The 12,049-nt window shown below is 37.6% G+C and overlaps 1 non-coding gene across 1 annotated transcript; it reads right to left on the reverse strand.

The window, feature by feature from the left end:
* Positions 1 to 1,117: 1,117 nt before the first annotated feature.
* Positions 1,118 to 1,225, reverse strand: LOC148555176 (small nucleolar RNA R71). Its single transcript, XR_015887929.1, has one exon. It is a non-coding gene; the product is annotated as a small nucleolar RNA R71 (small nucleolar RNA).
* Between the last annotated feature and the right edge of the window lie 10,824 nt (positions 1,226 to 12,049).

Genomic DNA, 12,049 nt, shown 5'->3' on the forward strand with positions numbered 1-12,049 from the left:
TAGTTTCTTGTTAGTCAAGTCATCAACTTTAATTTTCAAAATCAAATCTTTTTAAATTTCCTTCTCAAATCTTTTTCAAAATAAACTCCAATCATATCTTTCAATTATATCTTTTTCAAAACTTAATTTCAGAATCTTTTTCTAACTTCTTATCTTTTCAAAATTGATTTTCAAATCTTTTTCAATTAACTACTTGACTTTTTGTTTGATTTTAAAAAGTTTTCTATTTCAATCATATCTTTTTCAAAACTACCTACTACTTTCCTCTCTCTAATTTTTGAAAACTAACTAACAACTTTTTCAAAAATCTTTTTAATTAATTAATTTATTTAGTTTTCAAATTACTTTTATTCTCTTCTTAAATTTCGAATTCTAACTTCTAATTAAAATAAAAACAAAAATATTTTTATTTTATTTTAAACTAATATTCGAATTTCTTCTCTCTCTGTGTTCGAATTCTCTTCATTCTCTCTCTACCTCATTCTTCTATTCTTCTCTTCTTCTACTCACATAAAGGAATCTCTATACTGTGACATAGAGGATTCATCTTCTTTTCTGTTCTCTTCTATTTCATATAAGCAAGAACGAGGATAAGAACATTCTTGTTAAAGCTGAGCCTGAACCTGAAAGGACTCTGAAGAGGAAGCTAAGAGAAGCTAAAGCACAAAACTCTGGAGAGGACCTAACAGAAATTTTCAAAAAAGAAGAAGACATGGCAGCCAAAAATAACAACAATGATGGAGATGCAGGGAAGGTGCTTGGTGACTTTACTGCACCAACTTCTGACTTCTATGGAAGAAGCATCTCAATTCCTACAATTGGAGCAAACAACTTTGAGCTTAAGCCTCAATTAGTTTCTCTAATGCAGAAGAATTGCAAGTTTCATGGACTTCCATTGGAAGATCCTCATCAGTTCTTAGCTGAATTCTTGCAAATTTGTGACACTGTTAAGACCAATGGGGTTAATCCTGAGGTCTACAGACTTATGCTTTTCCCTTTTGCTGTAAGAGACAGAGCTAGGACATGGTTGAACTCACAACCTAAAGAAAGCCTGAACTCTTGGAAAAAGTTGGTCAATGCCTTCTTGGCCAAATTCTTTCCACCTCAAAAGTTGAGCAAGCTTAGAGTGGAAGTCCAAACCTTCAGACAGAAGGAAGGTGAATCCCTCTATGAAGCTTGGGAAAGATACAAGCAATTGATTAGAAGGTGTCCTTCTGACATGCTTTTAGAATAGAGCATCTTATGTATATTCATGATGGTCTATTTGAATTGTCCAAGATGTCATTGGATCACTCTGCTGGTGGATCTCTTCATCTGAAGAAGACGCCTGTAGAAGCCCAAGAACTCATTGAAATGGTTGCAAATAACCAGTTCATGTATACTTCTGAAAGAAATCCTATGAATAATGGGATGACTCAGAAGAAAGGAGTTCTCGAGATTGATACTCTGAATGCCATATTGGCTCAGAATAAAATATTGACTCAGCAAGTCAATATGATTTCTCAGAGTTTGACTGAAATGCAAGCTACATCAGGCAGTACTAAAGAAGCCTCCCCTGAAGGAGAAGCTTATGACTCTGAGAATTCTGCAATGGAAGAGGTGAATTACATGGAAGAATCCTATGGAAACACCTATAATTCTACATGGAGGAATCATCCTAATTTCTCATGGAAGGATCAGCAGAAGCCTAATCAAGGCTTCAATAATAATAATGATGGGAGAAATAGGTTTGGCAATAGCAAGCCTTTTCCATCATCTTCTGAGCAACAGATAGAGATTCTAAGCAGAGCCTCTCTGACTTAGCAACCATAGTCTCTGATCTATCTAAGACCACTCTCAGTTTCATGACTGAAACAAGGTCCTCCATCAGAAATTTGGAGGCACAAGTGGGTCAACTGAGTAAAAGAGTGACTGAAACTCCTCCTAGTACTCTCCCAAGCAATACAAAAGAGAATCCAAAAGGAGAGTGCAAGGCCATCAATATACCCCACATGGCCAAATCTGGAGAGAGTCAAAAGGCAGTGATTTCCAATGAGGAAGACCTCAATGGATGTCCACTGGCCACTAAGGAGTTCCCTAATGAGGAACCAAAGGAATCTGAGGCTCATATAGAGACCACAGAGATTCCACTGAACTTACTATTGCCATTCATGAGCTCTAATGAGTATTCTTCCTCTGAAGAAGATGAAGATATTATTGAAGAGCAAGTTGCTCAGTATCTAGGAGCAATCATGAACCTGAATGCCAAGTTATTTGGTAATGAGACTTGGGAGGATGAACCTCCATTGCTCATCAATGAACTGAATACCTTGGTTCAACAGAAATTACCTCAGAAGAAACCAGATCCCGGAAAGTTCTTAATACCTTGCATCATAGGCACCATGACCTTTAATAAGGCTCTGTGTGACCTTGGTAAACCTCATGCCACTCTCTGTATTGGAGAAACTAGGGATTTTTGAGGTACAAGCTGCTAAATTCTCACTAGAATTGGCAGACAATTCAAGGAAACAGGCTTATGGACTTGTAGAGGATGTCTTAGTGAAGGTTGAAGGCCTGTACATCCCTACTGATTTCATAAACCTAGACACTGGGAAGGAAGAAAATGAATCCATCATCCTTGGAAGACCCTTCCTAGCCACAGCAAAAACTGTGATTGATGTGGACAGAGGAGAGTTAGTCCTTTAATTGAATGAGGACTACCTTGTGTTTAAGGCTCAAGGATCTTCTTCTGTAACCATGGAGAGGAAGCATGAAAAGCTTCTCTCAATACAGAGTCAAAGAGAGCCCCCACACTCAACTTCTAAGTTTGGTGTTGGGAGGCCACCATTAAGCTCTGAGTCTCTGTGAAGCTCTCTAAGAGCTCACTGTCAAGCTATTGACATTAAAGAAGCGCTTATTGGGAGGCAACCCAATGTTATTTAAATATATTTATTTATTTTCCATTGTTATTGTATGTTTTCTTTAGGTTGATAATCATGTGAAGTCATAAAAATAACTGCAGAATTAAAGCAAAATGAAAAACAGCATCAAAAATAGCACACCTTGGAGGATAGGCTTACTGGCGTTTAAACGCAAGTAAGGATAGCAGAATGGGCGTTTAACGCCCAGCCTGGCAGCATTCTGGGCTTTAAACGCCAGAATGGGTAGCACTCTGGGCATTTAACGCCAAAAAAGGGTGTCTGGGGTCTGTCTGGCGTTAAACGCCAGAAATGGCAGACAGACTGGCTTTTAACGCCAGAAAAGGGTGTCTGGCTGGCGTTAAACGCCAGAAAGGAGCAGCAAATTGGCGTTTAATGCCAGCAAAGGTAGCAGAGCTGGCGTTTAACGCCAGAATTGTCACACAGAGGGCGTTTGAACGCCAGATTGGTGCAGGTAGCAGAATTCCTTGACACCTCAAGATCTGTGGACCCCACATGATCCCCACCTACCCCACCTCTTCTTCTCTCCTCTTCACACCTTTCCATAACACTCCTTCCCAAATACCCTTGACCAATCACTTCAATACCTCTTCCCCAAATACCATTCACCTATCAAATCCAACCCTCTTCCCCAGATCCTCTTCACCAACTCACATCCATCCATTATAAACCCCACCTACCTCACCATTCAAATTTGAACCATTTCCCTCCCAAACCCACCCCTTCATGACCGAATTCCCTCTCTCTCCTGCCCTATAAATACCACTCCTCACTACCTTCAATTCCACACATCATACACACTACTACCCCCTCTTGGCCGAAACCACTACTACCCTCCATCTCCTATATTTCTTCTTCTTCTACTCCTTTCTTTCTTCTTTTGCTCGAGGACGAGCAAACCATTTAAGTTTGGTGTGGAAAAAGCCCTGCTTTTCTATTTTTCCATAACCACTAATGCCACCTAAGACCGGGGAAACCTCTAGAAAGAGGAAAGGGAAGGCAATTGCTTCTACCTCAGAGTCATGGGAGATGGAGAGATTCATCTCAAAGTTCCATCAAGACCTCTTCTATGAAGTTGTGGCCAAGAAAAAGGTGATCCCCGAGGTCCCCTTGAAGCTCAAAAAGAGTGAATATCCGGAGATCCGACAAGATATTCAAAGAAGAGGTTGGAAAACTCTCACCAACCCCGTTCAACAAGTCGGAATCTTAATGGTTCAAGAGTTCTATGCTAATGCATGGATCACTAAGAACCATGATCAAAGTGTGAACCCGAACCCAAAGAATTGGCTCACAATGGTTCGGGGGAATTACTTGAATTTTAGCTCAGAAAATGTGAGGTTGGCATTCAACTTGCCAATGATGCAAGGAGATCTTCACCCTTTCACTAGAAGGGTCAACTTTGATCAAAGGTTGGACCAAGTCCTCGTGGACATCTGTGTGGAAGAGAGACTCAAGAGGCAAGCCGATTCAACTAAGAAGGCTTGACCTGAAGCCTGTGGCTAGGGGATGGTTGGAGTTCATCCAACGCTCTATCATTCCTACTAGCAACCGGTCTGAAGTTACAATAGACCGAGCTATCATGATCCATAGTATCATGAATGGAGAGGAAGTAAAAGTTCATAAGATCATATCCCTAGAACTCTACAAGGTGGCGGACAAGCCCTCTACTTTGGCAAGGTTAGCCTTTCCTCATCTCATCTATACCCTATGCAATTCAGCTGGAATTGCCATAGAGGGAGACATCCTCATTGAAGAAGACAAGCCCATCACTAAAAAAGGATGGAGCAAACAAGAGAGCCCATTCATGGACCTCAACAAGAGCATGAGGAAGTTCCTCATCATGAAATCCCTAAGATGCCTCAAGGGATGCACTTCCTCCACACAATTATTGGGAGTAACTCAACACCTCTTTAGGAGATTTGAGTTCCAACATGGGGCAACTAAGGATGGAGCACCAAGAGCATTCCATCATCCTCCATGAAATTAGAGAGGACCAAAGAGCCATGAGGGAGGAGCAACAAAGGCAAGGAAGAGACATTGAGGAGCTCAAGCACTCCATAAGATCTTCAAGAGGAAGAACTAGCCGCCATCTCTAAGGTGGACCCGTTCTTTAATTTTCCTGTTCTTATTTTTCTGTTTTTCAAATTCTATGCTTTATGTTTTGTCTATGTTTGTGTCTTTATTACATGATCATTAGTGTCTAGTTTCTATGTCCTATAAATCCTTCACCTTTCTTAAATGAAAAATGTTTAATTGCAAAAGAACAAGAAGTGCATGATTTCGAATTCTATCTTGAAATTAGTTTAATTATTTTGATGTGGTGGCAATACTTTTTGTTTTCTGAATGAATGCTTGAACATTGCATATTTTTGATATTGTTGTTTATGAATGTTAAAATTGTTGGCTCTTGAAAGAATAATGAAAAAGGAGAAATATTATTGATAATCTGAAAAATCATAAAATTGATTCTTGAAGCAAAAAAAAGCAGTGAAAAGCTTGCAGAAAAAAATGGCGAAAAAAAATAAATAAAAAGAAAGAAAAAGAAAAAGCAAGCAAAACAAGCCAATAGCCCTTTAAACCAAAAGGCAAGGGTAAAAAGGATCTAAGGCTTTGAGCATTAATGGATAGGAGGGCCCAAAGGAATAAAATCCTGGCCTAAGCGGCTAAACCAAGCTGTCCCTAACCATGTGCTTGTGGCGTGAAGGTGTCAAGTGAAAACCTTGAGACTGAGTGGTTAAAGTCGTGGTTCAAAGCAAAAAGAGTGTGCTTAAGAGCTCTGGGCACCTCTAACTGGGGACTCTAGCAAAGCTGAGTCACAATCTGAAATGGTTAACCTAGTTATGTGTTTGTGGCATTTATGTATCCGGTGGTAATACTGGAAAACAAAATGCTTAGGGTCACAGCCAAGACTCATAAACTAGCTGTGTTCAAGAATCAACATACTAAACTAAGAAAATCAATAACACTATCTGAATTCTGAGTTCCTATAGATGCCAATCATTCTAAACTTCAAAGGATAAAGTGAGATGTCAAAACTGTTCAGAAGCAAAAAGGCTACTAGCCCCGCTCATCTAATTGGAACTAAGTTCATTGATAAGTTTGGAATTTATTGTATTTTCTCTTCTTTTTATCCTATTTTGTTTTTAGTTGCTTGGGGACAAGCAACAATTTATGTTTGGTGTTGTGATGAGCGGATAATTTATACCCTTTTTGGCATTGTTTTTTCATAGTTTTTAGTATGTTTAGTTACTTTTTATTATATTTTTATTAGTTTTTATTCAAAAATCACATTTCTGGACTTTACTATGAGTTTGTGTATTTTTCTATGATTTCAGGTATTTTTTGGCTGAAATTGGGAGACCTAAGCAAAAATCTGATTCATAGGCTAAAAAATGACTGCAGATGCTGTTAGATTCTGACCCTCCTGCACTCGAAGTGAATTTTTTGGAGCTACATAAGCCCAATGGGCACGCTCTTAATTGCGTTGGAAAGTACACATCCTTGGCTTTCCAGAAATATATAATAGTTCATACTTTGCCCGAGATTTGATGGCCCAAATCGGCGTCCAAAGCCAGCCTAAAACTTTCTGGCGTAAAACGCCCAAACTGGCACCAGAATTGGAGTTAAACGCCCAAACTGGCACCCAAGCTGGCGTTTAACTCCAAGAACAGCCTATGCACGAAAAAGCTTCAATGCTCAGCCCAAGCACACACCAAGTGGGCCCCGGAAGCGGATTTCTGCACTATCTGCACTTAGTTACTCATTTTCTGTAAACCTAGGTTACTTGTTTAGTATAAAAACTACTTTTAGACTATCTTTTGGAATGATATGTAACTTTTATCATCTTTTCACGTTTGGAGGCTGGCCTCACGGCCATTTCTAGACCTTTTTCACGTATGTATTTTCTACGGTGGAGTTTCTACACCCCATAGATTAAGGTGTGGAGCTCTGCTGTTCTTCATGAATTAATGCAAGTACTATTGTTTTTCTATTCAATTCACGCCTACTTCTTCTCCAAGATATACTCTCGTACTTAATCCAGTTAAGTCAGAATGAAGGGGTGACCCGTGACAATCACTCAATCTTCGTTACTCGTTTAGCCAAGATCCGCGTGCCTGACAACCACAAAGCGGTCTATATGATGTTCAACGTAGTCATTGGACGACAGCTGGAGTATATTCTCTTGGATATCTAATACACGGACCGAGTCCGTGAGATTAGTATCTTTGTGGTATAGGCTAGAATCATTGACAGTATTCCTAGGATCCGGAAAGTCTAAACCTTGTCTGTGGTATTCCGAGTAGAATCCGGGAAGGGATGACTATGATGAGCTTCAAACCTGCAAATGTTGGGCGCAGTGACAGTGTGCAAAAGGATCAATGGATCCTATTCCGACGCTAGCGGGAACCGACAGATGATTAGCCATGCGGTAGCTGTGCCTGGTATTTTTCATCCGAGACGAGAAATCCGACAGTTGATTAGCCGTGCAGAAACCATAGAGGACCATTTTCACTGAGAGGATCCTACAGCTTGCCATGGAAGGGAGCACGCATGCTTGGAAGAAGGCAATAGGAAATCAGAGGTTCAGAAGCAACAAAGCATCTCCATACGCTTATCAAAAATTCCCACCAATAAATTACATAAGTAACTTTATTTTATTTTATGATTTATTTATCTTTTAATTATCAAAATCTCATAACCATTTGAATCCGCCTGACTGAGATTTACAAGGATGACCATAGCTTGCTTCAAGCCGACAATCTCCGTGGGATCAACCCTTACTCACGTAAGGTTTATTACTTGGACGACCCAGTGCACTTGCTGGTTAGTTGTGCGGAGTAGTGAAAAGTGTGAATCACGATTTCTCGCACCAAGTTTTTGGCGTCGTTGCCGGGGATTGTTCGAGTTTGGACAACTGACTGTTCATCTTGTTGCTTAGATTAGGTAATTTTATTTTATGTTTAAGCTTTTTATTTTTAATTTCAAAAAAATAAAAAAAAATATAGTTTTCGAAAAATTCAAAAAAAAATTTTGTTCTTCGGAATTTTTAAGAATGAATTCTAGAGTTTCATAAGATATGTTGAAGCCTGGCTGGCTGTTAAGCCATGTCTAATCTTTTGGACCGAGGTTTCCACTTATCTTTGCAGGAGCCTTTTGGTTCCCATCAATTTGGCTGTTGTATGTAATGCTCTGCTAAAGCTTGGCTGGCCATTTGGCCATGTCTAATTCTTTTGGACCGAAGCTTTAGACTAACATTGCATGATTCCTAGAATTCTTATTAAAAATTCTGTATCTCTTTATTTCTTTTTCCAAAAAAATTTTTGAAAAATATAAAAAAAATTAATAAAATCATAAAAACCAAAAATATTTTGTGTTTCTTGTTTGAGTCTTGTGTCAAATTTTAAGTTTGGTGTCAATTGCATGCTTTAATTTTTCTTTAATTTTCGAAAATTCATGCATGTGTTCTTTCTTGATCTTCAAGTTGTTCTTGATGATTTCTCTTGTTTGATCTTTAAATTTTCTTGTTTTGTGTCTTTTCTTGTTTTTCATATGCATTTTCGAATTATTACTGGCTAAAGTAAAAAAAAAAATTTTAAGTTTGGTGTCTTGCATGTCTTTCTTTTCTTAAAAATTTTCAAAAATATGTTCTTGATGTTCATCATGATCTTCAAAGTGTTCTTGGTGTTCGTCTTGACATTCAAAGTGTTCTTGCATGCATTTATTGTTTTGATCTTAAATTTGTATGTTTTGTTTCATTTTTGTTGTTTAATGAAAAAAAAAGAGAAAAACAACAAAATGATATCTTTTTTTCTCTCTTTCTTCATTAATTCAAAAAAATCATAAATAATATCTTTCCCTTATTTTACTCATAAATTTCGAAATTTTGGGTTGACTTAGTCAAAAAATTTTAAAATTTAGTTGTTTCTTGTTAGTCAAGTCAAAATTTCTATTTAAAAATTCTATCTTTTCAAATCTTTTTCAAAAATCAAATCTTTTTCATTTTTCTTTCCCGTTTTTCGAAAACTCTTCAAAATAAAATTTTCAAAAATATTTTTCTTAATTTTATTTCATAATTTTTGAAAATATTGCTAACATTTAATGTTTTGATTAAAAAATTTCAAGTTTGTTACTTTCCTGTTAAGAAAGGTTCAATCTTTAAATTCTAGAATCATATCTTTTAGTTTTTTGTTAGTCAAGTCATCAACTTTAATTTTCAAAATCAAATCTTTTTAAATTTCCTTCTCAAATATTTTTCAAAATAAACTTCAATCATATCTTTCAATCATATCTTTTTCAAAACTTAATTTCAGAATCTTTTTCTAACTTCATATTATTTCAAAATTGATTTTCAAATCTTTTTCAATTAACTACGTGACTTTTTTGTTTGATTTTAAAAAGTTTTCTATTTCAATCATATCTTTTTCAAAACTACCTAACTACTTTCCTCTCTCTAATTTTCAAAATCTAACTAACAACTTTTCAAAAATCTTTTTAATTAATTAATTTATTTAGTTTTCAAATTACTTTTATTTCTCTTCTTAAATTTCAAATTCTAACTTCTAATTAAAATAAAAACAAAAATATTTTTATTTTATTTTAAACTAATATTCGAATTTCTTCTCTCTCTCTCTCTCTCTCTCTCTCTCTCTCATCTCTTTCTATTTATTTTATTTATTTACTGACACTTCTCTTCTTCTTATAATTCGAACCCTCCCCCTCTCTTTGTGTTCAAATTCTCTTCATTATTTCTCTACCTCATTCTTCTATTCTTCTCTTCTTCTACTCACATAAAGGAATCTCTATACTGTGACATAGAGGAATCCTCTTCTTTTCTGTTCTCTTCTTTTTCATATGAGCAAGAACAATGATAAGAACATTCTTGTTGAAGCTGATCCTGAACCTGAAAGGAATCTAAAGAGGAAGCTAAGAGAAGCTAAAGCACAAAACTCTGGAGAGGACCTAACAGAAATTTTCGAAAAAGAAGAAGACATAACAGCCAAAAATAACAACAATGATGGAGATGCAAGGAAGGTGCTTGGTGACTTTACTGCACCAACTTCTGACTTCTATGGAAGAAGCATCTCAATTCCTGCAATTGGAGCAAACAACTTTGAGCTTAAGCCTCAATTAGTTTCTCTAATGCAGCAGAATTGCAAGTTTCATGGACTTTCATTGGAAGATCCTCATCAATTCTTAGCTGAAATCTTGCAAATCTGTGACACTGTTAAGACCAATGGGGTTAATCCTGAGGTCTACAGACTTATGCTTTTCCCCTTTGCTGTAAGAGACAGAGCTAGGACATGGTTGGACTCACAACTTAAAGAAAGCCTAAACTCTTGGGAAAATTTGGTCAATGCCTTCTTGGCCAAATTCTTTCCACCTCAAAAGTTGAGCAAGCTTAGAGTGGAAGTCCAAACCTTCAGACAGAAGGAAGGTGAATCCCTCTATGAAGCTTAGAAAAGATACAAGCAATTGACCAGAAGGTGTCCTTCTGACATGCTTTCAGAATGGGGCATCTTATGTATATTCTATGATGGTCTGTCTGAATTTTCCAAGATGTCAATGGATCACTCTACTGGTGGATCTCTTCATCTGAAGAAGACGCCTGCAGAAGCCTAGGAACTCATTAAAATGGTTTCAAATAACCAGTTCATGTATACTTCTGAAAGAAATCCTGTGAATAATGGGATGACTCAAAAGAAATGAGTTCTTGAGATTGATACTATGAATACCATATTGGTTCAGAATAAAATATTGACTCAGTAAGTCAATATAATTTTTCAAAGTCTGACTGAAATGCAAGCTGCATCAGGCAGTACTAAAGAAGCCTCCCCTGAAGGAGAAGCTTATAACCCTGAGAATCCTGCAATGGAAGAGGTGAATTACATGGGAGAATCCTATGGAAACACCTATAATCCTACATGGAGGAATCATCCTAATTTCTCATGGAAGGATCAGCAGAAGCCTAATCAAGGCTTTAATAATAATAATGGTGGGAGAAATAGGTTTGGAAATAGCAAGCCTTTTCCATCATCTTCTAAGCAACAGACAAAGAATTCTAAGCAGAGCCTCTCTGACTTAGCAACCGTAGTCTCTGATCTATCTAAGGCCACTCTTAGTTTTATGACTGAAACAAGGTCTTTCATCAGAAATTTGGAGGCACAAGTGGGTCAACTGAGTAAAAGAGTGACTGAAACATCTCCTAGTACTCTTCCAAGCAATACAGAAGAGAATCCAAAAGGAGAGTGCAAGGCCATCAATATACCCTACATGGCCAAACCTGGAGAGAGTCAAAAGGCAGTGATTTCCAACGAGGAAGACCTCAATGGACGTCCACTGGCCACTAAGGAGTTTCCTAATGAGGAACCAAAGGAATTTGAGGCTCATATAGAGACCATAGAGATTCCACTGAACTTACTATTGCCATTCATGAGCTCTGATGAGTATTCTTCCTCTGAAGAAGATGAAGATATTATTGAAGAGCAAGTTGCTCAGTATCTAGGAGTAATCATGAAGCTGAATGCCAAGTTATTTGGTAATGAGACTTTGGAGGATGAACCTCCATTGCTCATCAATGAACTGAATACCTTGGTTCAACAGAAATTACCTCAGAAGAAATTGGATCCCGGAAAGTTCTTAATACCTTCCATCATAGGCACCATGACCTTTAATAAGGCTTTGTGTGACCTTGGTAAACCTCATGACACTCTCTGTATTGGAGAAACTATGGATCTTTGAGGTACAAGCTGCTAAATTCTCACTAGAATTGGCAGTAAATTCAAGGAAACAGGCTTATGGACTTGTAGAGGATGTCTTAGTGAAGGTTGAAGGCCTGTATATCCCTGCTGATTTTATAATCCTAGACACTGGGAAGGAAAAAGATGAATCCATCATCCTTGTAAGACCCTTCCTAGCCACAGCAAAAGCTGTGATTGATGTGGACAGAGGAGAGTTAGTCCTTTAATTGAATGAGGACTACCTTGTGTTTAAGGTTCAAGGATCTTCTTCTGTAACCATGGAGAGGAAGCATGAAAAGCTTCTCTTAATACAGAGTCAAAAGAGCCCCCACACTCAACTTCTAAGTTTGGTGTTGGGAGGCCACCATTAAGCTCTGAGTCTCTGTGAAGCTC

The sequence above is a fragment of the Arachis ipaensis genome, chromosome B6, assembly GCF_059453495.1.
Source record: "Arachis ipaensis isolate K30076 ecotype BB chromosome B6, ASM5945349v1, whole genome shotgun sequence".
Classification (NCBI taxonomy): domain Eukaryota; kingdom Viridiplantae; phylum Streptophyta; class Magnoliopsida; order Fabales; family Fabaceae; genus Arachis; species Arachis ipaensis.